This window comes from Juglans microcarpa x Juglans regia, chromosome 6D (assembly GCF_004785595.1).
Source record: "Juglans microcarpa x Juglans regia isolate MS1-56 chromosome 6D, Jm3101_v1.0, whole genome shotgun sequence".
NCBI classification, from domain to species: domain Eukaryota; kingdom Viridiplantae; phylum Streptophyta; class Magnoliopsida; order Fagales; family Juglandaceae; genus Juglans; species Juglans microcarpa x Juglans regia.
This window is the reverse complement of record NC_054604.1, coordinates 23,621,204-23,630,427: the sequence shown is the minus strand read 5'-3', so window position 1 is coordinate 23,630,427 and position 9,224 is coordinate 23,621,204. Positions and strand designations below refer to the sequence as shown.

Below are 9,224 nucleotides of genomic sequence, written 5' to 3'. Positions count from 1 at the left end.
CTAAAAGGAAATGAAAGAGTTCCTATATATATATATATACATAAAAAGGAAATCGAAGTGGATAGAAGGATGTTTTAGAGGAAGAGTTTTTTACTTTTTAAATTTTTCCCCATGGAAACAAAGATTAACGAAGATGAGAGAAAAAATGATAAATTTCAAAACCTCTAAAATGATTTTGTGTTTTTCCTTTTTATTTTTTTATCATTTTGTCCTTTTCTTTTTATTTTTTATTTTTTAATTTTAATTTTATTAATTATTTAGGTGGCGGCCTGACAATGCAAGCACCGTAAGGACAATGAGAGGCTGACTGATTTAACAATACATAAATTATTTTTGCTTTTTCAACCCACTCCCATAATTAATGAGTAGCATTAGCGTTTCGCTTGTCGCTTACCGCTGCAAATAATTGCTAGTATAAAATTAGTATTTTTTTCACAGTTGCTCTAAAATAAGATTTAATTTTAAAATAAAAAATGCTAAAATTATTGAATGTTGGGTTTTGACAAATTTTATATATTTATTTATTTAATAATTAAAAAAATATGTTTTTAATGATGTTATAAATTTGTTTTAAAAAAATATATTTAAAAATATAAAAAAATAATAAAAAATAATTTTATTCTTATAGGACGGATATTGTGCTACATGCTCTTTTAATATTGATGCAATTGCTCTCAGTTTGGAAAGTACTGTAACAAATAACAATCTTAACTCATTCTTTATATTTGTTTTTTTAAAATTATATTTTAATAGACTATAGAGAAAAAATATAAAAGAGAGTGAGAGAAAAAAATAATAAAAAAATTATTTTAATAGAATAGAAAAAGAATAAAAAATGAAATATAATAAATTTTGAAAAAATATTAAAATTTAAAAAAATTTGAAAAAAATATAAATTTTAATTAAAATTAAGAAAAAAAAAAAATTGCTCATCCAGACGTACTGGATACGCTTGCTAACAGCAGCTATACTAAAACAAAAACACCGTACTAGCTTCCTGACAATCGACCAAAAGTTTCCCTCCACCTCCATTTCGGTTCCCCATAAAAGCAACGACAGAGTTTCCAAAACTTTCGTCCCTAGCTCCACCGCCGACAATGCCGCTTGTCTTTTCGTCCGTTTCGCTGAATCTTTAGGCTCTATCCTGCAAAGTGTCTTCGCTCGTGGTCCATGTACCAGCTACCTTTGCCCTCTGCCATTTCCAACTCTCTTATCTCTTGGGCGAAATTTGCCCTATCTTTTGAAGGGACTTGGGTTTGTCTTGTGGACCGGTTTCCACTACAAAATCAACATGCGCAAACGGAGGTAAACCACCAATCTCTGTAAGCGTCACACGTCAACTTCCAACTCTGAGCACCGACGCCCTGCATATAAATCGGCAACCACGTGACCGAAGACGCGCTCCTTCCATGTAAGCATAAATGGCCTCCCATTTTTACCGTATTGAGCTTGGATAAAGTTTAATTATCGATTTGGTGCATTGATTACGATGTAGGCTGACTTGATTCTATATGACTTCATTCGGATGGTTATATTCCGTTAATGTGGCGGATGGCAGCAGGGGTTTAAATGTGATTATATAATGCCCATTGAAATTGTCTAATCACATGTTGTGCGTCCAGTCCTACATTTCCAATCTGCCAAAAGGTCCCTACTTGTAAAAATCCAAGGCTATCACGGATACAATTTCATGTTTGTTGAGTTTCCATTGTCATTGAATTGGTTAAACAAGAAATCCAAAATGAAAAATAAAGAACATTAGGACACTAATCTTTGGTGTTCATAATTGACAAGGCTTGCTCATCAATAAACTAGATAATTAAACTGTTGCAGCCACAAGAATCAATGATTGCAATGAAATATGGTATGTTAAAGTAATTGGAGATGCACTGTTAAGATGCTGGAATTAACAAAGATGGAAACCATCTATGTTTCTGTTCGTATGAACTAAATTTAATCTAGAACATCTAGAACTTAGACCACTAATTTCGTGCACCAATTCTGCTCTTATGTTGGGCAACAAATCTTCTAATAAATTCTTTATCCACCAATTCAGTTATATTATATTGCAAAATTCTCCTTTCATTCTTGCATAACTTCACCTCAACCATAAATTCCAAGTAATTAATGCATGGAAGAAAACCCTCAACTACGCAAAGTCATGGATTTTCCTTTGCATACTAAAGACAGAAACCATAATTTGCTTCCAAGTTTGGTGATCAATCTAGTTAAGTCACCCCAACTAGATTGATCTAGGTGTTCATAATTTGATGCCACACAGCAGTCACATTTTGAAGCTAAAGCTAGCTGTAACTTTTGAATATTTTCATCAAAGTGTAATTAGTCATGAAAACAGCTTCAGTTGAAAACACATTTCAAACAGCTTAACTGGAATGCACATATTTCAAACTAGTGAATGACGAGGCACTACTCCTCCATAAGATCTGAAGGCAATACCAAGTTGATTTTGTAGAAAAAGCCACCATTCTACTCAGCCTTCCAGAAAGGAATATTAATACCCAGCCATGATAATATTTTAGCGACACTCACTTGGACAGCCAAATTTGGTCCTAGATGGAACTACAGTCTCTCCGTATCGAAACCATATTCTTACAAACTTCCACATTTTTGCACAAACTTCCTTTTCATATGAACCGGTCCTAGGATTTATGCAGCCAACTCAATGATAGAAAAAATAACACCTCTCCAATGGTGGGCAACAAATGATAAATTGTACGGCTATATGACTCTTCTGAAAACCTAGCAAGCGATGCTTTCATTTTTTTCATTAACAGATATACTGGAATTGGGTTTTACAAGTGCCATTCTTTTTAATACATGTCCTGAAAGTCAGCAACTAAGCTGGTGGTTATGAGAACAGGAATCCTAGGGCCATCTTGCCATGGTTATTGGAGTTCCAAAATGTAGAACTTAGTGGGCATGGCACATCTCATCCACACTAGTAGACAAACTTAGTGGACACGACCAATCATCACGCCAAAAACTGTGGACAGTTATGAAAAGTGATTAGAATTCCAGAATTATTTTGAGATTTGGCTTTGGGAAATGAAAGACAAAAATGTGAATAAATTTTATGTTGGAAAATAGTTGTGTAGTGGAATTTGCTTAAGTGGAGTTTCTTTAATTATCGCTAAAGAAATCTGACCACAGAGAAGAACCATGTATCAGAACCATGTATCATATTCCATGCACTTAATTATATGTACCCTTTGAACCCTCGTCCATACACTTAAAAGCATCCGTTTTTTTTTAAACAAGCTCTACCTACCTTATCACCCAAATAGAAATCAGAAAAAGTCTTCTAACATCTTTTGAAACTTGAATAATTAAGGATAGATAACATATCAAGGTGCATGCTTGAAAAGACGGATATTCACCAAAACTAACCTTTCTGAAGTGGACGATAGTTTTGGCTTGCAACCAGCACGTTTCTTGTTTATTTTATCTAACATATTATTCAGCATTGCTGTAGTGAATCTACCATTATGAATCAGCAGTGCTATTATTTTCAGTCTCCCTTTAGTACCCGAGATGGGACCAGCATACTGACATGATGTATTGGATTTAACATGTGCTCCAGATATAATGTCGAATATGATGTCTCAAATTTAACAAAATTACCCATGCTTGACTGACTTAACCTTATTTTGTAGCGTTATTTCTTATGCTCGTGCAAGTTACATCCTTGGCAGGTATGAAATAATTAATGTATAGTTATTACAATCGACCTACTGTTTCTTTGTTTTTGGAGGTTTGGTATTGATATAATATAACTGCTTAATTCTAGTTTACATTTTGTCCTGCTTTATCGTGCAATAACTCAATAGCCATAATATATTTATGATATTGCTTGGATACGGATTCGCATAATTTTCTGTTTTTAGCACCCCATGGAGGAGGTTGAAATCCAACGAGATCATGACCTATGGAGCAAAGGCTTAGAGGATATCTTCATAGATATGGTGTATGAAGAAATCATTAATGGAACACTGAAGGGAGGTAAAATCACTAATAAAGACCATATGAGACTTGCTAAACAGATTACTGCCGTTGGTATGAAGGTAATTGATTCAGCACAAGTGAAGGCCAAACTTGTATGCCTAAAGGCTAAACAACAGCTATTCACTGATCTCATGGGTCAACTGGAATGGGTTGGAACCCCAAGACCAACACTATGATTGGCAGCACGGAAAATTGGGCAAATGCATTGAAGGTAAAGCTTTCTTTTCTTCTTTTTTTTCCTTCATGCTTTGCTCAGTTTTATTTATCTGTACAAAATAGTTTGTACACATTGCATTCGTTCCCTAACTGTTACGCCTTATAGTTATGTGAATGGGTTTCCTCATTATTGTCAGGTGAATCCAAGTTTTCAACAATTTAAGACACATGGATGCCGGAAATACGATATTCTCTGCACCATATTCGGTCAGGCTGTTGCCACAGGCATCCTCCATCATGCCTCCACGCAAGAGCAACCAACTAGTGACGACAAGCCACCAACTAGTGATGAAGAGCAGCACCTTCAGGAGTTGTCCATTGATGTGGATGACATGGACGTGTCCTTCTGATCAGGGAGACAATCATCAAGCACGTCTGCTCGTAACTCACACTGACAACAGAGGGCAGGGACCTCGATGCAATTACCACCAGTGATTAGCGAGTGTCTGGATGCAATTGCTAGCTGTGCTGCAGTGAGGGCTAACTTGGATGAATTATTGTACAAGAAAATGAAAGGGAAGCGCTCTAAAGTCGAAAAGAGTTGCGAGTCTGCTGCTGGTTTTGATCGCCGCTCGCGCTGCGTCCGATTGTTGGATGAGATTACACCCTCCCTGACAACTGAGCAATATAACCTAGCGAGGAAACGATTACTTGATTGGGCAGTTCAAAATGGCTTCCTTGCATTGTCTGAACGTCGCAGGAGTCAATGGGTTTGGAGTTTGCATTGAGTTGGCAGACAATTACTCAGCAGTGCTATAATTTCAAGCTTATCATTCAAAGCGATAAGCATAAGTTTCCTAACATTTCTTTTGTACTAGCTGTATCACTTTATAGTTACGGAATTTGCATGTTTGCTCATGTTTTTTCATCCTAACTCTGTTATTTATGATGTTCCATGGATATCGGTTTAATGGTAATTTACGGCTTATCTCATATAATAGTATATATTATGAACAACTCTTTTAATTTGTTCGTATGACTAATTAGGCTAACATTGATACGTGACTTCATTTTCTTTTTACCATCACAAAATTATATTGGACTTCGACGTGTTTCTCTTAACCATGGTTGTTTGATATATTGGTATTCCTTCTGAAGTTTTTTTTCTTCGGTGTCGAAAATGGACACTGACAGTGTATCAAATGATGACTTGTCAATGGAAGAGAATAGTCACAGCGAAGAGACATCGTGTAACAGTGCAACTGGTACTGAAGATGGATTGGGTACTTACCCTGGTGATGATGATTCGTTATTTGAGGAAATGATTATAATTTATTGTTGCTCTGATGTTGCTCGCATCTTTTTATAGTAGAGCACATAGACCAATGCCGCAATACAATACAATACAATATAGGATTTCGGGGGATGCTTAGATTACCGTAATCTTGTCCAATAATCCTTGGAATTATAATGATTTGTCTCGATTGGAGGTGGACAAAATGGATTGCACAAAATGTCTTGGAATCATGAGTTCGATATGAAGTTTAAATTTGTCTACATAGGGTAAGAGGAAACTACCCATGATGCTCGAGTCTTCGTAGATGTCTTAAGTATGAGGGGAGATTGATTCTCATGGCCAAAGAAAGTTAATTATTACATATTATTTATATGGGGCATACCAAATTATTTATTAATTGATTATGATTTTCCTTACACTATGCGATTTATACCTCCATATCGGAGGGAAAGATATCATAGGTCATCGTATAAAGAGTACCTTAACCATCGACATTCTTCACTTTGAAATGTTATTGAACACACATATGATGTATTGAAAATACATTTTCAAATTTTGGACTCAATGCCTTGAGACTCATAAATTAGCAAGAGTTGATTATTGTTGCATGTTGTGCCTTACATAATTTCATTCGAATGGTATCACACAATGATAAGTTTTTCGAAGAGTTTAGCAATCTAGACATTGTTCTAAACAGGCTTTATTGGTGAGGCTGTTGAGTCGTCCTATATTCCTGACATGTCAAATGCGCCCGAGTTATGTCTACTATCAAAGATGGCATTGCAAAACCAACGCGGGGACATAAAAGTGAGCATTGAAAATTGTTTATTTCAACATCATGCTGATGACTCGTACCCAAACGGTAATGTTTTTATTCTGTCTATGCGAATTGCGATTGTGTTTGAGACATTGCAATGTTGAACAAGAAGTATTTATGGGTAACTAAGTAATCTATCTAGATTTTTTTATTTAATGCATATATTTGTGATTTGGCACATGGTCGATGTGTATATGCATGTTGGACTTTAACGTAATGAAATTCATACTAACTAAAAATCCCAACTTAATGAAATATTCAATTGAAAAAAATTGAAATACAAAATGGAATGAAAATATTTGTTTATTTTGTCTTTTTTTTTTTTCAAATTTAGAGAAAATAATTGGAGCCGATAATTCATAAATGATTCGGAATTATGGTATCCCATCGAATAAATATATTATCACCATGAATTCCGTGTTTCCCAAAAATGTCATTTGCACAATAATTAAGTATATGAATAATTCGAGATAGTGATAAAGAGGAATTCTAAAGTGTTTTCAATAGAGTTACTAAACAAAACGAACTTTGTCCTTCTCTTTTCATATGAGAGATTTAAGGTTTTGTTTTCTTTGCCTCGGCAAAGACGTTGTCTTTCAGACTTTTTTCTTGAGAGTGTGGATATGGAGGAAGATGATCTTTCCAAAAGTTGGGAGGGTCTTAGACTTACTGAGGACGAGGAACAGGTTATCCATCTATCGAATGAGGTTATTAGTGATTCATGGCCTAGAGGGAAGCACTACCTTCTTGGCTTGATTGGACAACGAAGGGAGTGAATAAAGATGCGTTTAAATATGGCACAAGCGTGGAAGTTGGAGAGATGGGTTACCTTCAAAGAAGTGGGAGACAATTGTTTTATTATTGAATTTCAAAGGCAATTTGATGAGGAAAAGGTGTTAAATGGAAGGCCTTGGTTCTTTGATCATGCTCTCCTTACTTTTCAAGAAGCTGACGGTAGCACAACCCCTAATGCAATATTGTTCTCGCATGAGCCGTTTTGGGTTCAACTCCACAATTTACCTCTGGCAGGCATGTCTAAGGAAATTGGAGTAAAGATTAGTTCAATTTACCTCTGGTAGGCATGTATGAGGAAATTGGAGTAAATATTAGTTCAGTTATCGGTAAGGTGCTCTCAATTGATGTGGACAGGGATGGTTTGGGATGGGGAAGATGTCTTCGAGTATAGATTGAAGTAGAATTAACGAAATCATTGTTACGGGGAAAGTGGTTAAGAGTGGGTGATAAGCAACTATGGATTTCTTTCAAGTATGAACGGTTGCAAAATTTATGTTTCCAATGTCCTGAAACACAAGGGGAGAGGATGCACAAAGCAGAAAATGGATAGATAATTGGCGGAGGATTCACAATCTCAATATGGTCCTTGGCTTCAAGCTCAGCCTGTGAATTCCACATTTTTGGAATTAAAAAATACGGTGGCAATGTGGACATGGCCAATACTCAGAATCGACAACAGAAACTTTCCAGCTTAGGTGAATAGTGATGACATCAAGAAAGGAAATATAGAATCTAAGGAGGGATCTGAGGCACAATCAGGGGTAGACCTTGTTAATTTGGAAACTGGAGAATATGCAGAACAGGCTGAAAATGGGCGTGAGCTGGTCAATCAAGGAGGAGATAGAGATGAGGCCTTAAATCATGGAAGTTTCCAAACTAGGGAAGCCACATTTACTACAAAGGAAATAATGAAGGAAGGTTTATCAAGGAAATATGGCAGGATTGGTACAAAGTCAAGAGGGTATGAATTTGCAAAATAGCATGGATTTTGAGCTTACTATTTCATCATCTCCTCCTGATGTTTTATTACATTCTAACCATTCTAATACGAGCTATAGTCATCATGATACCATTATAACTGCTAACTCTCTTAAATAGCATGATGATGTGTCGAAAAAGAAGGCCACTTGGAAAAGGAGAGCTAGAGAGTATTAATAGGGGGTCAAAAACGGAATTTGTTTTCATTATGGAAATAAAGTGCAACAGACATAAGGTGGAGGTAGTGGGGAATCAACTAGGTTTTGATTGTAGTTTTGTTGTTAATAACAGGGGTCTCAGTGGAGGCTTAGCCTTATTGTGGAAGAGCTCTAATGCTGTAGTTTTGGATTCTTACTCTCAATACTATATATCCATTATTGTCAGAAGAAGAGAAAATGGTACACAACTGCTAATAACAGGTTTCTATGGGAATACAATAACTACTAAAATGAGAGAGTTGGCAATTACTTCAAATGTTAAAACCAAGTAATGGGATGGCTTGGATATGTATGGGGGACTTTAATGTGATATTATACAATCATGAGAAATATAGCCGAGGTGACCATGGTTTCCATGCATCAAAGTTTGCTTGGAGCAACAGTAGAGAAGGCAATCAGTTCACAAAGGAAAGATTGGATCGAGTATTTGGCAACCAAGCCTAGTCACTTATGTTTGCAAGCACTTCTGTTACTACTTTGCTTGCTCAAACCACTGATCATAGTTCTTTATTGATCTTAATGAGGAATAGATTGGTTTCTAACCAGTGGAAAGAGAAGTTGTTTAAGTATGAGGCAAGTCAGGCCAACAGAGACGATTGATATAATGTCATTGATGAAAGTTGGGCACATCAGTTGAGATCACCTACCAATATGGTAACTGTTATTAAAGGACTACAAAGATGTAAGGAGTCCTTAAAGAAGTGGAGCAAGGAGACTGTGAATAAGCAGAGGGCTTCAATTACTACAAAGCTTAATCATATTTCTAAGCTGCAAAATCTAAACGTAGGTGACCATACGAGTAGCATCAAACAGCTGCAAAAAGAAGTTGATGGTTTGTTAGAGGAAGAAAATGTCAGATGGAAACAAAGAGCAAAACAGACCTGGTTAAAAGATGGTGATAGGAATAATAAATTTTATCATATGTGTGGTAACCAAAGGA

The 9,224-nt window shown here is 35.9% G+C and overlaps 1 long non-coding RNA gene across 1 annotated transcript; it reads left to right on the top strand.

The window, feature by feature from the left end:
* The first annotated feature begins 983 nt into the window (after window positions 1-983).
* LOC121234440 lies at window positions 984-5,172 on the top strand. The gene is made up of 4 exons (XR_005934393.1): window positions 984-1,411; window positions 3,675-3,713; window positions 3,906-4,234; window positions 4,377-5,172. It is a non-coding gene; the product is annotated as an uncharacterized LOC121234440 (long non-coding RNA).
* Window positions 5,173-9,224: the final 4,052 nt, after the last annotated feature.